The sequence below is a fragment of the Perca flavescens genome, chromosome 20 (assembly GCF_004354835.1).
Source record: "Perca flavescens isolate YP-PL-M2 chromosome 20, PFLA_1.0, whole genome shotgun sequence".
NCBI lineage: Eukaryota > Metazoa > Chordata > Actinopteri > Perciformes > Percidae > Perca > Perca flavescens.
The window spans coordinates 32,226,324-32,244,413 of NC_041350.1; the positions used below are offsets into that span (position 1 = coordinate 32,226,324).

At 41.8% G+C, this 18,090-nt stretch overlaps 1 long non-coding RNA gene across 2 annotated transcripts; it reads left to right on the top strand.

Moving 5' to 3' along the window:
* Positions 1–7,503: 7,503 nt before the first annotated feature.
* On the top strand, positions 7,504–13,914 carry LOC114547067 (uncharacterized). Of its 2 annotated transcripts, none has more exons than XR_003691107.1 (3): positions 7,504–7,594; positions 7,667–7,781; positions 12,207–13,914. It is a non-coding gene; the product is annotated as an uncharacterized LOC114547067 (long non-coding RNA). The 2 variants fall into 2 exon arrangements; XR_003691108.1 differs by lacking the exon at positions 12,207–13,914 and adding an exon at positions 7,893–8,310.
* Positions 13,915–18,090: the final 4,176 nt, after the last annotated feature.

The window sequence follows — 18,090 nt, forward strand, 5'->3', positions numbered from 1 at the left end:
TGGTTTACATATATACTTTATTAGTTTTGGATTGGTTTTCTAATTTAACGGTTTTCTTTGAGCTTACCAGTGTTGCGGACTCCACACCCTGGAGTGAGGCATGCAGGCTGCAGGGACAAAGGGGTGGTGTCTGGAACTACAGCAGCTTTATAGGGGTGGTGGCTAAATTGGACTCTACCACTACTTGTTATGTCAGGGCAGAGTTAGCTTTATTTGTCCTCAAGATATTTGAGTTTTGATTTGTATTGTCTTTAGTACATTTATTCAGTTAATGTTAATTAAGATTACATTTCTTTTGGAGAAAGTGTTTAGTTGTTTTCTTTTGTTATCTGTAATTTACATATTAGTGTTATTGTTAGTCTCCCCCTGGGTGTCAAACCTGGTCTGATAACCCAGTATATAAGTCCCCTTTGTTTCTTGTATAGGAGGTCAGTTGTATTTTTGAGTTTGTTATGGTCAGAGCTTAAGTTCAGATTGTTTGTTTGACCTCTTTTAAGGGCTCACCTTTCTTTAAAAAGAAGTCAGTTACCAATTGTTTCCCCTCATTCTGTTTTCTCTCCTCCTCCTGTCTTTCCTTTCTTTTTGGTAGCATGATTTGGCTTTCTTTGAGAAAAGACATTTCTACAGCTGAACTTTGCGCTCCACCAGATGCTCAACTTTTCAAGGGCCCTCTCTCCCCTTGGGCCCTGGTAATCAGTATTGGTTTTACCCCTGGTCCGATGCCCCTGGTGTCTGTGCTGCTGTTCGTCTTTATCCAGAGAGAGCGAACACTAAGCGGCGCACAGGTCTGCTTCAGAGCTCCGTCTATCGTGATATATTAATTATTGTCCAACCTCTCCCGCTGTTTTTCCTTTTGGTTAGATTTTACATCAGATTAAACAGCACAAACCAAAAATACAGACCACTGTTCAATCTGCAGTGTTATTTTTCTGGCAAAATAATATTTCAACTTACCTCGATTTGTGAATGTCTGATAGAAGTTCTCCTTGAAGTGACAGCTAGCAGCAGTGCTTTCCGAATGGACTGCTAACGTTTTGAGCACGAAACAAGGCCTTTGCATACAGGCCCCTTATATGTCCTAAGAACTGCCTGACCAAATAACAATTAAATACAGTAAAATTCGTAAATTGAGAGAATTAACAAATGTTAACTGCTCCGCTGGCTTCATTAAGAATGAGCCTAATTAGGTGTTGTGTGCATAACAGGCGGAAAGAGTACTGAAAATCTGTACTCAAGTACAAGTACTGTTACATTGCTAAAATATTACTCTGTTACAAGTAAAAGTACTGGTGTTAGAGAAATACTCAAGTAAAAGTACAATTTGTAAAAAAGAGTATTAGTTATTTTTAACCACCGTCACTTCTCCAGACTAGGGCTGGATGTGTGTTTTCCTTTACCAAAAGTTAAAATGCCAACAATCTATTAATCATTAATAATTGATTAGATACAAAACAAGTGTTTTTCCCTCATTTTTTTCTCAAACAGATCTACTGTACCTTTTACAGCCAACACATCAGTTATTGTTGGTGTATGAGCTACACCTTGATAGAAACACATGCTACTCCTTGGTCCAAGGACATCTATCAACACAGAAGTGGAAGACAGATTGATGATGAGGCCTCCTGCAAGTCCTTTTCTAACAAATATTGAATTACAATTTCCTAAGAGGTAATAAATGCATCATATTCATGTCCATAAAGGGACTAGCTGTCTGTGAGCTGTTTGGCCTCATCTTCAAAAATGAAGTACCGTAAAACTTCGAATAGGATCCCGGAGTTTTATTTGATCAAATAGACCATTGGGAAAGGCATCTATGGGATGTGGATAACCGTATGGGGTTATTTGTAGGGATGCTTGACATTGATTTTGTACCGATATCCGATATACCAATATTGTCCAATGCTTAATTTCCGATACCGATATTAGCCGATACAGATACCGAAACATATAATCGTTTATAGGCTTACTGCCCACTGTTCCATGACTCCCTTGATACTGGGGATTTGAATGTTTTGAAGGACTAGCCAGCAACCGGTAGGCTAACTGGGGTGCGGTGCTTACTACCCCTTCGAGAGAAGATGCCAACTGAACATTTCTTTGACTGAGGTAAACTGAAAACAAATATCCACACAAGAACAAAAATTCAACTCATTCCACTCATTGGGGCTTAGATCTGCCCTGCTCAAGAATTTATTTAAGCTACAAACCCTGTGTGTATGCTGGTTGGCCAACAACCTACACCCAAATTTTGTCTGCATTCGCTTTGAGAGGAAACAAGCTTTCCAATAAGATATAAAATGACATACTTTAGTAATTTTAAACCATTTCAAAAACCGATTCCGATATTTACCGATATTGAATTTTAAAGCCAATATCGGCCGATAATATCGAGCATAGTTATTTCTCTAAATATGTGTTTCTGCCCCAAGGGACAGGCGTCTGGGACTGGGCTATTATTTGAAGTATTACGGTAGGCCTGCAACCTTTCTGAGAGTCCACTAATCAGCATAATTCAACACAGCGTAAACTTTGACATATTTTGATGTTTTTTACATTTTTGGGAAGTTACATTTTTCATTTTCTGCACGACTAACAAAAATGACTGATGGATTGTTTTGGCGAAAGATCTACATGTATGCAATGTTTGTTCTTTGGTGACTAGCGTGACTTGAAATGTATTGAGTTACAATTACTAAATCTCAACATGCTTGATTAGCCTAAATGTAGAGTTACTACAAGTTACTAAAAATTGTACAGTAAGTAATTACATAACTCAATAGGCCTACATAGTTACTTTGCGCCTAAATATGTCATGCAAGACCCATATATGTGCTCCCAGATCAAACCCATGCCCACTCGGCACATAAAAATTCCATGCAGGACCCATATATGTGTTCCCTGATCAAACCCATGCCCACATGGCCCATAAAAATTCTATGCAGGACCCATATATGCGTTCCCAGTTCAAACCCATGGCCATTTGGCCCATAAAAATGACATGCAGGACCCATATATGTGTTCCCAGTTCAAACCCATGGCCACTTGGCCCATAAAAATGCCATGCAGGACCCATATATGTGTTCCCTGATCAAACCCATGGCCACTTGGCCCATAAAAATGCCATGCAGGACCCATATATGTGTTCCCTGATTAAACCCATGCCCTCTCGGCCCATAAAACTTCTATGCAGGATCCATATATGCATTCCCAGTTCAAACCCATGCCCACTCGGCCCATAAATGTGCCATTCAAGACCCATATATGTGTTCCCAGATCAAACCCATGGCCACTTGGCCCATAAAAATGCCATGCAGGACCCATATATGTGTTCCCTGATCAAACCCATGCCCACATGGCCCATAAAAATTCTAGGCAGGACCCATATATGCGTTCCCAGTTCTAACCCATGGCCACTTGGCCCATAAAAATGACATGCAGGACCCATATATGTGTTCCCAGTTCAAACCCATGCCCACTTGGACCATAAATATGCCATGCAGGACCCATATATGTGTTCCCTGATTAAACCCATGCCCACTTGGCCCATAAAACTTCTATGCAGGATCCATATATGCATTCCCAGTTCAAACCCATGCCCACTCGGCCCATAAATGTGCCATTCAAGACCCATATATGTGTTCCCAGATCAAACCCATGCCCACATGGCCGATAAAAATTCTATGCAGGACCCATAGATGCTTTCCCAGTTCAAACCCATGCCCACTCGTCCCATAAATGTCCCATTCGAGACCCATATATGTGTTCCCAGTTCAAACCCATGCCCACTTGGACCATAAATATGCCATGCAGGACCCATATATGTGTTCCCTGATTAAACCCATGCCCACTTGGCCCATAAAACTTCTATGCAGGATCCATATATGCATTCCCAGTTCAAACCAATGCCCACTCGGCCCATAAATGTGCCATTCAAGACCCATATATGTGTTCCCAGATCAAACCCATGCCCACTCGGCCCATAAAACTTCTATGCAGGATCCATATATGCATTCCCAGTTCAAACCCATGCCCACTCGGCCCATAAATGTGCCATTCAAGACCCATATATGTGTTCCCAGTTCAAACCCATGCCCACTCGGCCCATAAAACTTCTATGCAGGACCCATATAGGCTTTCCCAGTTCAAACCCATGCCCACTCGTCCCATAAATGTGCCATTCAAGACCCATATATGTGTTCCCAGTTCAAACCCATGCCCACTTGGACCATAAATATGCCATTCAAGACCCATATATGTGTTCCCAGATCAAACCCATGCCCACTTGGCCCATAAATATGCTATGCAGGACCCATATATGTGTTCTCAGTTCAAACCCATGCCCACTTGACCCATAAATATGCTATGCAGGACCCATATATTTGTTCTCAGTTCAAACCCATGCCCAATTGGCCCATGCCTGCCCCTTAGGGGCCCATGTAATCAGCTCATATGGGCTTCCTATGTGGGACTCACTACAAAACCTACATGGGACCCGCTGATTTCACCCAGCCAAAGCCCATGCCCACACAGTAACCATGGAACCCGTACTTAACCCATCTTGGCCCCACATGTCATTGCTGGCTGGGTGGCAGGTCAGGAAGAAATCTTATTTTGTTGTTTTGGTACATCACCTCTTTCTGTATCCGCGCGGCTTTTAAGATATTTTCTCTGTCCATGTAGTTTAAACACCTGATGATGATGGTTCTCGGATACGTGGTGGAGCTCTGGCTCGCTGTTATCCGGTGCGCTCTCTCCAAAACCGGTGGCATTATTTTCAGAGTATCCGCTATCCACTTTTCCATAAAGGAGCAGGTGTCATTGCCTTCTACTTTCTCGGGTATGCCCAGTGCACGCATGTTATTGCGTGTACTCCTCCCTTCTAAATCTTCGACTTTGTTAGTGAGGTTTATTGTCTTGCTCTCAAGTTTTCCGGGTTTGTATCTCGTCTTCTGCCGTAGATATCTGCAATTCGGCCTCCGTGATGCGCCTACTACAGTCTTTAATGTCCATTTGGACAATTCTTATTTCCGTTAGTACACCATAAATTTTTGTGTTAAAGTCTTGTTTGAATGAGGTTATGGCAAGCATGAGGTCCTTTGTTGAAGGATTGTCCATAGTTATAACTTGTTCGGCGTCCGCGGAAACAGCAACGTGTGCCTGCTCCGGTGAGCATGGCTCCCCTTCAGCTAGCTCCTGGCCTGCATCCTTACAGCTCTCCATTGTTTGCTTCTCCTTAGCCGCTTTTTTTGGCATGTTTGAAGTAGTTTACTCTTACGCTTACAGGTTTGTCTCTTTATATGACTTCTCTCTGGAATATTATGAAGGATTTATTGAAAAGCAACTGAGCGCAAGAAAACGCGTCTGCTCACCGTGCCGCCATAACCGCAAGTCTCAATAATACAATTTTTAGTATTGTCATTGCTAGTGTCTTAATTTAGGGATTTCTCTGTGCAATAATAGAGAAAAAAATTAACTTCAACAAGTGGAGTTTCTCATCTGTTAGTGGCACAGCACTTTGCAAGGGAAGTTCAGACACTCATCGGAGCCGCAAGCCACTGCCTTCAGAAAGTGGGTGCTGCCAAGGCTGACCTGAAGAGAGGCATTACAGATGCTAAGCGTGCCTAGAAGAGGAAAATTGACAATCACTTATCAGATGACAATCCAGGACAGTTGTGGCAGGGCATTAAGCACATCACAAACTATAGGGCAGCAGTAACCCTTCCACCAACACTGTCGCCTGTGTACTCACTGTACAGGAACTTGAAGTGATGCGCATTCTTAGATCGGTGAACACACGTAAGGCTGCTTGTCCTGATGAAGTACCAGAGAAGGTACTCAAACTCTCCAATGTTTTCACCAAAATCTTCTTCTTTTGTGACATTTTTAGGCTTCTAATGACAGGACAGCTGAAGAAATGAAAGGAGAGAGAGAGGGGGAACGACACGCATCAAAGGGGCCGCAGGTAGGAGTCGAACCGGGCCCACTGCATCGAGGAGCAAACCTCCACACGTGGGGGCCTGCTCTACCAACCGAGCCATCCAGGCGCCCACACCTGTGATTTTAATGTTTTGGCTGCTTTACTCCATATCTCATGCATGTGGTTTTTAAGGGGAGACATTACAGGCAAAACCCTCATTTTTCAATTTTGAGTTTTTGGGCTATTTTACATCCATATCATGTCTTTTTTCAAACTCTTGGAGGTATAAAACATGCAAAATACACATTTAGATGTTTATTTTACCCCTCTTTGTCCATTTGCGCCTGTACATTTCTCCTAAATTCACCAAAGTTAGCATTAGATAATGCCTTGTTTGCATATTTAAACATAAACAATTCAGAAAAAATATTTGTCTTAATGTCAGTAATCAACTGGGGAAGTTCCATGGTAATATCTATTAGTTACTTTTTTTTACTATTCACCTGGGGTGTGTCACCTTAACATTACTGCTGGTAATTTTCAAATTTAAGCTGTGGTTCTTTAAGATTGCTGATTTAGGGGGTCACGTGATGTTGTCACCCTGAGCAGTCGACCGTTGCTGAGCTCCCGCTGCCACAGAGCTATATTTGACTATTTACTTAATTTAAAAAGGAAGTTACAACCTTAAAAGCTTGCTTAACAACATCCAGACAACATGCCTAACACTAAAGCCTCCAAACCCACGGCAAGTAAGCCTGCTGAGGAGCCAGAAGTGGAAAAGACCGTGCCAGCTAGCAAGGGTGCTACACCACCTGGTGTGGATACTGAGACCCTCGTTATGGAAATATCCCAGAACGTCGCTCAGAAAATATCTACTATGATGGAGAGGAAGTTTGAAGATTTCTCAGCCACATTAGACAATATTACAACATGATTGGAGTCCAACACAAAACGCATCTGTGAAGCTGAGAGCCGTGTATCGGAAGGGGAGGATAACATGTCGGCCATGCAGTCCAGGTTAAAGGGCTTGGAGACCAAAGTGCACATCCTGACGGAGAGGAGCATTGACATTTAGTGACGTAGCCACAGAGACAACATTTTAATCTACAACCTCAAAGAAAATGCGGAGGGGCCGACAGCCGGTTACGTTTTTCGAGAACTGGCTACCCACACTACTATGAGTGATCTTAAAATAGTCTCCCTTAATGTTGAGGGATTCAATAATGTCGTTAAAAGGCAAAAGATCCTTGCTTTTCGGAAAAAGGAGAAAACTCAAATAGCCTTATTGTCAGAAACTCACTTAAATGACTTGGAGCATCTCAAATTGAGGAGATCCTGGGTGGGACAGGTGTTTTATTCATCTTATAACACAAATAGCAGAGGTGTGGCTATATTAATCCACCGCAGTCTCCCATTTACCTTAGAGACCACTATAAAAGATAATGATGGCCGCTATGTCCTCATCTCAGGTTATCTTTATGGGGAACAGATTCTCATTGGTTGCATATGTAGTGGTGTGTGCAGTGAGCTTTGCACCCTGATGGTTCTTGAACGCACCTTAACTAGACCAAACCCCCTCATTAGCTGAGCTTATATAAAGCACCTGTATCATTATGGCTACCTCTTGGCTTTGTCTCTGCCTGATTGTTGTCACATGGGATCATCTCTGACTTTTAGGTAGGTAGGTAATTGTTTTAAGTTGGTTTATGCTTTTAAAGTGTTTTTAATACTGAGATGTATATTTTGCAGCAGTCTGCTGCTTACCCGACTGTTGTCTGCTTGGGCCTGGAAGGGATTCCAAGCTCCGTGGCCTGGAATGGTGTGATGAATTCCCTCTTAGCCTACTGAATACATTTGCGTGAAGGTATGTAACTTAAAGTAGCAAGTCTGGTATGATCACTACTTGAGTATGTTATCACCTGTTGACCACTGCTTTTAAACTTGTCATTAATGTAATTTTCTGTCTGAATTGTAGGTGGTCAGCTGCTGTTTTGCCTTAGCTTAGTTGTTTTCAGATTTTAATCATTTAGTACATTTTGTTAGTGACCCCAGGATATTCTCCCTGTTTGGAGTGATTGTATTTTAGCTTAGCAACTGGTTTATTGTTTTTCTTGATTCTTTTAAATTGTTTTGTTTTTAAGTGGAGTTAGTAGCCAGCTTGTGGTGGAGGCTAGGCACGTCAGCGTGGTTCCCTTCACAGATTGTAGTGATAATAGCACGGTGACACGATTTTGTAGTGAATTGGTTTGCAGTGACTATCTGTTGCAGTGGGCACATGCGGTGGGTAAGTTGGTGCATCCCTGGAACACACTGCAGACTCACGCAGACTGCCTCTCCACAGCTGGCCTCTGCCCACTTCTTTTAAAGTCCTTTTAAATAAAAGCCGTAACTGGGAGTGTATTGTTTAAAAATAATATATCTGAATGCTAAATATATATTGTAATAAAACCTTTTCTACATTTTAAATTGCAATTTGATTAAACCTCATTTCTAATGATCCTCTTTTACACGCACTTCCAGTTATTTAAACATTAATAAACCAATATTTCTTTTGTAACCACGTCTGTCTTGTTTCAGAAGTGAACCTGTGTAGCCTTTGTACAGTTGGGGTGAATGCTTGTTGAACTAGAAATAAACCGATCTTGGGGTGGAAGTCCCCAGGTGGCGTTGTCAGTTAGTTGGACTCGGGTGGCGGCTGCTCCCCTAGCGCCACCCGCCTTGCCACGCATATATGGCCCAAATTCATGATTCTGCCTTTTCCCCTAAGCTTTTATCTGAGGTCTCATCAGTATCGACCCCATATGTTGTAGTAGGGGGCGACTTTAATTGTGTGCCTGACCCAAACGTTGACAGTCTCCACCTAAGTCTAACCCAACCTCTCAGAAGAGCCTTAGGCTGAAAGAATTCTGCCATGATTTAGAGCTGTTTGACACTTGGGGGAGAGATTATACTTATAATTTATATATATATTTTTTTTTTTTTTCCTCAATCCCCATCAGACGTCTTCAAGACTTGATTTCTTCCTGTCGTCCAGAATGGTTTTAGACAGGGTAAGGGAGTGCTCAACTGGCATATGCTCACTTTCTGACCACTCGTGTAAGTTTGAGCATCCACCCTCCTTACACTGATCCCTCCTCTCGCCACTTGAGGTTGAACCTCTCTATTGAGTAGTCTCATTCATTGACTATATTATTTAACAGGGATGTTTTTATTGCTGCTAATAAGACTCCAGACATCAACCCTTCTCTGCTGTGGGAAACTGCTAAAGCTTATCTTAGGGGGTATTATTTCATACACCACAGCTCACAAAAAGGCTGCTATGAAAGAACAACTCTGCTTAGAGAATACAATACAACAGCTAGAAGTACAAATTAAAGGTGCACCTTCTAGAATTTTGTCTGAAAAAATTGGAGGCAGCTCGTTCAGCCCTTAACCAGCTGTTGACTAGAAAAGGCTGAATCGGCCATCTTCTTTGCTAAGCATAGGCTTTAAGTCAGGAAACAAACCTGGTTGTCTCTTGGCAAGAGGTAGAATGGAGGCAAATACGATACAGTCACTGCTGAATGACAATCAGGTTAGACACTACAAAACCATGAGGCAATTTTACCAAAAGCTTTATTCATCTGAATGTGAATTATCTGAGGGGAGGAGAAAAGTTTCTCGATAGGGTGTCACTCCCATCCTTGTCAGAGGAACAAAGGGAAATTAAATTTACCAGTGACTGAGGAGGAGGGCAGAGCAGCCATAGCATCCCTCAAGGGTGGAAAGGCACCAGGACCTGATGGGTTTTGCCCAGAATTCTACAAGAAATTGAGTCACCTGATAGCCGGACCACTTACTGACGTTTTCAGATTCTTTTAAGATTGGTCACCTCCCAACGCTTAATGTAGCAAATATCACACTTATTCTTAAGAAAGACAAACCACCTGATGTATGTGGCTCATTTAGGCCCATTAGCCTTATTGGTGTGGATAGTAAATTGCTATCAAAACTGCTCGCAACAAGATTGGAAAAGTTCCTGCCATATTTAATAAATCCAGACCAGACTGGATTTATACAGAACAGGCTCTCCCTTACAAATGTGAGGAGACTATTGAATGTGATACTGTACTCAAGTCAGGCAAATTATAGAGGACTTGCTGTATCTTTAGATGCCGAAAAGGCGTTCGATAGGGTAGAGTGGGAGAATTTGTTTGATGCATTGGAGAGGTTTGGGAGGGGAGGAGAATTTCTCAAATGGATTAGGATACTCTACAACTCTCCACAGGCCTGCGTGGTAACCAATGGCACACAGTCATCGCCTTTTCCCGCTGTGTAGGGGGACGAGACAGGGCTGCCCCATCTCCGCTGCTCTTTGCGCTGGCACTTGAGCCCCTGGCCAGACAGAAAATGAAAACTCTACAGCTGCCCTCCAACAGGGGAGGCTTGGGCCTACTGAACATTTTTTACAACTGGGCATGCCACGCTCGCTTCCTGTGGGAATGATTACATGCTCATCTTGAGTCCAAGCCCTGTCTAGATTCATGGTCCTCTCTGTCATCCTTGCTATGGAGCTTGGTCATGGTCTCCCAACATCAATTCTGAGTCATCACCCGATATCAATGAGTGAAGAAAAAGCTACAAAGGATATTAAGAATAACCCGATTATATACAACACAATTAGAGTGTGGCAGGAAATCTGTAAATACTTAGAGGAAGTTATGCCTCATTCTTAACCCCTATTACGCAGAACCTGGATTTCCCCCCAGGTCTCCATCCCAATATTTTTGATATGTGGCATGGCAATGGGGCGCGTGTGATTGGAGATTTGTACCACAATAGGATATTAATGACTTTACAACAACTGCAGTCCAAATTCAGTATCCCTAAAGAACATCATTATGGTTTTCTCCAGGTCAGGCACTTTGTTGGATCCAAGACATGTATCTGGTCATGTATAGCGATGTAGAGAGGTTCCTTATTACCCGGAGAGGCATCACACGTTTTATCTCCTCCTTCTATGCATTGCTATACTCTCTTAGTCCAGGTGATATTACAAGCATTGCACAGAAGTGGGAGAAAGACCTCGACATGGAGTACATTGAGGATGACTGGCAGGAGACCGTTGAAGTATTTAAATCCACCTTTACATGTAATAGATTAAGAGAGAAACAGTATAAAATATTACACCGTCTACACATAACTCCTCACATACTAAATAAGATGGACCGTCAGATCTCACCTTTGTGTAACAAGTGTCATAGAGAGATTGGAACATATTATCATTACTTCCGGCAATGTAAATTGATAAAAATTTTGTGGTACAATTTCACAGGAACTAAGTGGCATCCATCATGCAAAAGTTAAGAGAGACCCAGGCCTTTTCATTCTTGGGCTCCCCTCAAGGGTAACCCGTTCAAAGTTTAAACTATGCGACAAATTGCTATTATTGACTATAAAATGTATTTTAATTAATTGGATCAATGATAAACCACCTACTGTCACATTATGGTATAGGGAAATATTCAGGGTCCTCCCTCATGCGAGACTTAGTGCAGTTGTAGGGGGTAACGAGAGGTCTTTCAATGAAATGTGGGCTCCTCTGCTTAATTACCTACCTGAGGATTTGGCTCAGCTAGTGATGAGTGGCCAGTTTTCTCTAAAATGGCCACGCCCACCTTGGTTAAGTCCATAAGTTCTCAAATACTGTCTTTTTTTTTTTTTTTTTAACTTTTTTGATGTATCTCTGCTTACCTTTGTAGAATAAGGGCGCTGTTTTGACTATAGCTGCGTGAATGGACAATGTGTGTGTATGCAGAGCGATATGGAGAGAAGCTCTAGTATGTACTGTGAAGATGAAGGGGGGGCAGTAGACTATTTATTTATTTTATCTATCTCTGTTACTGACATGATGACAAAATGTATAACTTGTGTTTTTGTTGAAAATCAATAAAAATTTGTTTAAAAAAAAAAAGATTGCGGATTTAAAATGTATTGGCAATTTTTAGGCAGCCTTTGCTTTCTGTTCATTTTAATATGGAATGGAAATCAACTTCAAGAGACTTGAAACTTTCATAAAACAAGCCTATCTCAAGCTAATTCAGAGTCTCTGGCAGTGAACACTGAGAGGATTGGTGTTACAACACAGGAGCAGCTTTGTCTACTTTGAAATTAATTGCACATGAAAGGAAAAATAATTGTGCTCCTCCAGTCATTTTAAGATTGTATCTTAATACTAGGAAACAGTTCTGGCACTCAACACCACATTTTGTTCCATGTAATTTATTCTCTCTCTCTCTGACTCTTTTAGGTGGGGAGAAGCATGGACTAACCTGACTCCGCCAGATGGATTGCTTCGCATTTGCTCGGCATATCCATCTGAGAACTTTCGGTTGGAGAACTTTTAGGAAAATACTGGTTAGCTAATTGGATAAACCATCTGTCTATCACCACCTATGTTGGTGATAGATGGGCCAAATCAACAAATAAGATCAAACTCGTTGGGAGAAGAGCAAAAACATCTTTTCCTCCAAGAAAAGCCTCCAGTGCTGTTTTTTGCTCTTCTTTCAATGAAGGAATACTTTCTAATTTGGATAAAACTTGTGCGATAGCTACGCTTATCTCATCTGTGGAAGCTGCCATGTTGTTTAGACTGAACAGTAGCTTCTCGTTGCGCCACACCTAAACCTGCCTCAAAACCAATGCTGATTGGTCGGTCATTTGGCGAACGGCTCCAAATTGTCTCTATCTCAAGATGCCAGACTGATCTACGAGTGGAAAACTGGAGCTCGCAAGATCAGGACGGTCTCACGAGGCTAAGCATGGACACCTTCCTCAAGGAAACTGGCCCTGCTCAGCCCTTTCTCCTATGTGTTGGAGAAAGAAAAAACAGCATCCAGAACTTTTACATCATCCTGGACCAAAAGGCCATTCCATGTAAGACGCAGACGTTGAAGTTGCTGCCTTTGACGAGCATTCAGACAACCGTGTATGGCATTGATGTTGGCAGTGTGAAGAAGAGTCCTCGGGTGAAGGAAATTAGAGCAAGACTTCTTCACAGTTCAGTTTGAGAGGAACTAATTTCTGACTTAAAATGTTTACATGTTACATTTGCAAGTTACACCACAGAATTTGTTAATTTGTTTTTTGCACATTGCTCTGGCACTTATCTCGAGCACACAATGACTGTGTTGCTTCAGATTTCCTCAGCAATGTTGAGTTTGAGCCTGCAGCTGATGTTGGAGCTTTTCTTTCACAACCAGATAATGTGGATTCTCCCGTGACTGTCACTACACACATTTCAATGGAAATAAGGAAAATACTAGACATGTGCAGCTCTGTTGCTCTGTTTGCTCAAGTCAGGCCTCAGGAGTTCCTGAAAGTACTGTGCAATGTTTAGCTGGTTCAATGGAGGAACTGGTTAATGACATACATACTCAAGCAAAAGAAGCTGTTCTTGAATGTTTGTCATCTGATGCATCTAGAGAAAACTTAGAAAAAGTTGAGGATTGTTTTGATCAGCTTGGAAATCCATTTTCATTTCTTAACACAGAATCTAAACAAATGAGGCATTTTGGGGGAAAAATGTAAAATAGTGGAACCTGTAGAGCATTTTTCCCCAAAATGCACACCAAGAATATTCTTAAAGGAGTATAGTTCTGGATTTCGTGAGGCAACATTTGAGACAAAAACTGAGAAATGATGCTGATTCATTCCATATTCCAAACATAACCTTAAGACGTGTTCAGGTTGATTTATTGGCCCAAATACTACATTGTTGCCAACACATTCCTTTTATATACTACAGAATGGTTATTCCTCATCTGTTTTGGATGATGAGTTTTACTGTGTGATTAATGTTCACATGCAACTTGTTTTGCTGCCAAAGAAGTGTTATGTGTTTATGTGTGCTTGCATATCGGTCAGCGTGCATGAGGTTTCTGCATCTTGCATGTGCATAGGTGCGGGAAGTGGCGAAGCTTTAAAACTGCGATGACAATAAAATGTTAGCTTATAAATATCTCTGGTTGTTGTTTCTGTTCCATGACATTTTGTATGTCATGTTTGTGGTGTGGGATGAAGAGAGGGATAATTTTAGTAATTTTAAAATTATTTTATTTATCTTTAGTATGTATATAATTGGCCAATCAGATTTGTCTTGACACGATTGCTATTCAGCCTACGCATAGCATGCACACACTCTTAAAGACACACGACGAATGAGTTTCTACTATATCACACACATTTTGGAGACAATGGGAATTGACGACGCAGATGATGAATTAAAGTCAGACTGCAGAAAGTAAATGTGGGAATAACGATTACTCTTATATTTTCAAGTATTGATGCCTCACACACATTTCTTCACTCCATATCATCCATGTTGTCATGAAGATTAAATGCAGCAGTGTTAATTGCACTTGGTAATAATTGTTCTATAAACACCTTGTAAAACCCAACTCAAATCTTAAATAAAAAAATTTTCTTAATATTTAATTACCGCTGTCTCACCGTCACATTGTCCGCTATAGAGCGCAGTAGGAGGAGACGGCCGACTGCATGGAATACAGGATAGCATCAAATACCCTACCATTATATAACTGCAGAGCACAGTGTAAATAACTAAATCTCTGTCTTTAATACTGTGCATATATCATCAAATGTCAATGTCTGGAAATACAGCCGTTAAGCTCTCACACAATCGTTGCGCTCTATGTCATCGTTATCAGTCCGAACTTTAATACTGTTTGTAGCAAAACCTGCATGAAGAAACGTGTTTGCCTATTAGACTTTTTTCTTCAAATTGTATCTTGGGGTGGGGGATACCACTAGTTGATGCTGTGATTTTGGCAAGGTGTCTACAATCACAAATTGTATGTAAACATATAAATACTGCGGTGACCCCCGTGCTTAATGCTGCATGATGGCACTGCAGGAGTACTACGCCAATGGAAGAAGAGAAAGAGGCTTCAGTGCCATCCCGGTCCAAATACAGGTCCTCGCCACTCTGGGGGCAACCGGCTGTTTCCAGAAGGAAAAGGCAGACAGCTAAGTGTTTTATATAAATATTATATATAACTTTATCGCTAAGGCTTGTTTGGATATAATATACAGTATAGTATACAGTGTAGTCTATAGATCAGGTTTCCCTACACTGTGCGAGAACAGGCCCAAAATTATAATTCAATTTGCAGCAATTCCAGAGTGTCTGCGAAGTTTTTTGCTTTTTCCCCACCAGTCGTCATGATTCGGCATAAAGAACAACTGCCAGGGTCATTAACATACTGATCAGCATTCATGAGTTGCTTTGCATTAACTATTTATGGTTAAAAATGGGCGTGTACAGGGCGGGATAAGAGGCTGATCCACGTACGCACACTTGTGGGTAATCTGTGATTTATAAAGGGAATATTGCTTACAGATGTGCGTACGCACTGTTTTATAAATCAGATTTTTCTTTGCCATATATACACTTTTAGTAAGGATCCTACGCACAGTTTTATAAATGAGACCCCTGGATATTCAGGGTCTCATGGCAGAGTTTATCAGCCGAACTCCAAAGTGCAAATCTACGTTTAGTGTACCGAAATCATCTTAAAGGAACACGCCGACCTATTGGGAATTTAGCTTATTCACCGTAACCCCCAGAGTAAGACAAGTCGATACATACCCTTCTCATCTCTGTGCGTATTGTAACGCTGCCTGACGGCTCCAGGATTAGCTTAGCCTAGCATAGATCCTGCAGGTAACTGGTTCCAACTAGCCTACTGCTCCCAATTGTGACAAAAGTGACAAAATAACGCCAACATGTTCCTATTTACATGTTGTGATTTGTATAGTCACAGCATGTACAAAAAACAACGTAACATGAGACACAGCCATCTTCTAACGGTAAACAAACCGGGAACTATACTCTCAGACAGGCTTGCTGCGAGCATATCACTCCGCCCAAGTACTATATTCTTCCGCCTGAGAATATAGTTCCCGGTTTGTTTACAGTTAGAAGACGGCTGTGTCTCATGTTACGTTGTTTTTTGTACACGCTGTGACTCTATAAATCACAACATGTAAATAGGAACATGTTGGCGTTATTTTGTCACTTATTCGGAGCAGTAGGATTACTGGAACCATTCACCTGCAGGATCTGTGCTGGCCTGATGCCGCTGGAGCCGTCAGACAGCATTACAGCATTGACTTGTCTAACTCTGGGGGTTACGGTGAATAAGCTAAATTCCCAATAAGTCGGCGTGTTCCTTTAAGGTAGAGACATGGGCCCTCCTTTATCAACCTAACGTAGAAACGAGCGCAGATACAGTCATTCAAATTAGGACACCCATGCTAAAGTTGACTAAAAAGAGGAATAAAAAAATCATCTTCTGCAAATTGATCTTAATGCCTTAATTAAAGAAATGAGGAAAAATCCAATCTTTAAGGACACCAATTTTCTTTGTGAATGAATAATGTATCGTAAATAAATAAATGTTCTTCCTTAAAATACAGTAAGTACACCCCTATGTTAAATTCCCATAGAGGCAGGCAGATTTTTATTTTTAAAGGCCGGTTATTTCATGGATCCAGGATACTATGCATCCTGATAAAGTTCCCTTGGCCTTTGGAATTAAAATAGCCCCCCATCATCACATACCCTTCACCATACCTAGAGATTGGCATGGTGTACTTTCTGAAAAAAAATCATCTCTCAATGCAAATCAAACCAGCTATTAGCCTAACTGAAATAAAACCATGCCAATCTCTGAACTGCCAATATTGAACATTTATTGAAATACATTAGTTTAAAAAACGTGATCCCAACAGGTAAATCTTCACAATATCGTGATGGTATCACGTTCTAATAGATTTATTTTCGTGATGCCATCACGAACTGATGTGAGACTGGGTTGTTCAAAAATGAGGGACACGGTGTCTTACATCTCTGCGCCGTGCAGGCCCAGATGGTAGCCTATATTTAGCCTAGTATGATTGTGATTTATGTATGCCTATTATAAAGTGAGTAGTCTGTAACTTTTTAAAATTTGTCACATACTGTCGGAAAAGAAAGATTTGCATAGTCTGTTACTTTGGGGCACTTAGGCCTTTTTTTGGCCGTTATGCACTTAGGGCCCTATTTTAACGCACTGAAACGCAAGTATGAAACGCAAAATGCAAGTAGCTTTGTGGGCGGATCTCGGGCGCAGTTGCTATTATACCGGCGGGATAAATGAGTCTTGCGCCTGACGCAAATCTACAATAGGTTGGTCTGAAATAGCTAGGTGTGGTTTGGGAAAATAACGTGAAAATAACCAATCAGAACGTCATCTCACATTCCCTTTAAGAGCAGGCGCGCTTGTTCCATGGCGGATTGCTATTATGACAGCGGATTTGCCTGGCGCACGCCAGCGGAAGCTGTCCGGGATGCTGCAAAGTAATAAATGCCCGTCTTGGCCGGGTGGCGATGTTGCTGCGGCCTCTCGGGCGCATCTCCTCAAGTGGATATGATTGATGCAGCCATGGAGGCTCCAAACGCACCACCTGCTCCTGTTGTGCCCCTTCTTCCTCCCCCCACTCCATCTCCGTCCACCCGCTCCACCAGGAGCGCATCGCGCATTACTCCCGGACCAGATTCCGCCGGAGTGTCCAATCCCACCGTAGTTCAACATCACGTCTCCTTAAGTCCTCTAATATTTCCTCATTTATGTCATCAACACATCCATGATTCATGGAAATGTTGTGTAAAACACAACAAGCCACAAAGAATGCTGGGACTTTTTGAGGACTGTACTGTAAAGTGCCTCCTGATCTATCCAAACACCTGAAGCGCATTTTCAGTAATGTTTTTCCTTGTAATTATGTATGGTTTGCAAAAATGGGAACTGCTGCGTCCGTTTAGATGAGAGAAGTGTATGCACGTTGTGCACATGCTACATTATGGCCAAGCATGCGCCCCTAAAATAGCATCTGAATAACGCGCTACTGACTTTAGACCAGGTTTTTCCTGGTCAGTGGCGGAATTGTTTTCTGAAACTGCAAAATAGCACCAGGGAACGTTTACGCCGGAACACACCTCCTCTTTTCGTTGAACCGCCCCCAGGAGCGCAAATACATTCCCTAATTTACCGACGTGTGTCTGTGGAGGAAAAAAGTCCGCTGTGCTTCGGGTGCAAAATAGGGATGATACATGCGTCGGTGTACAAAGG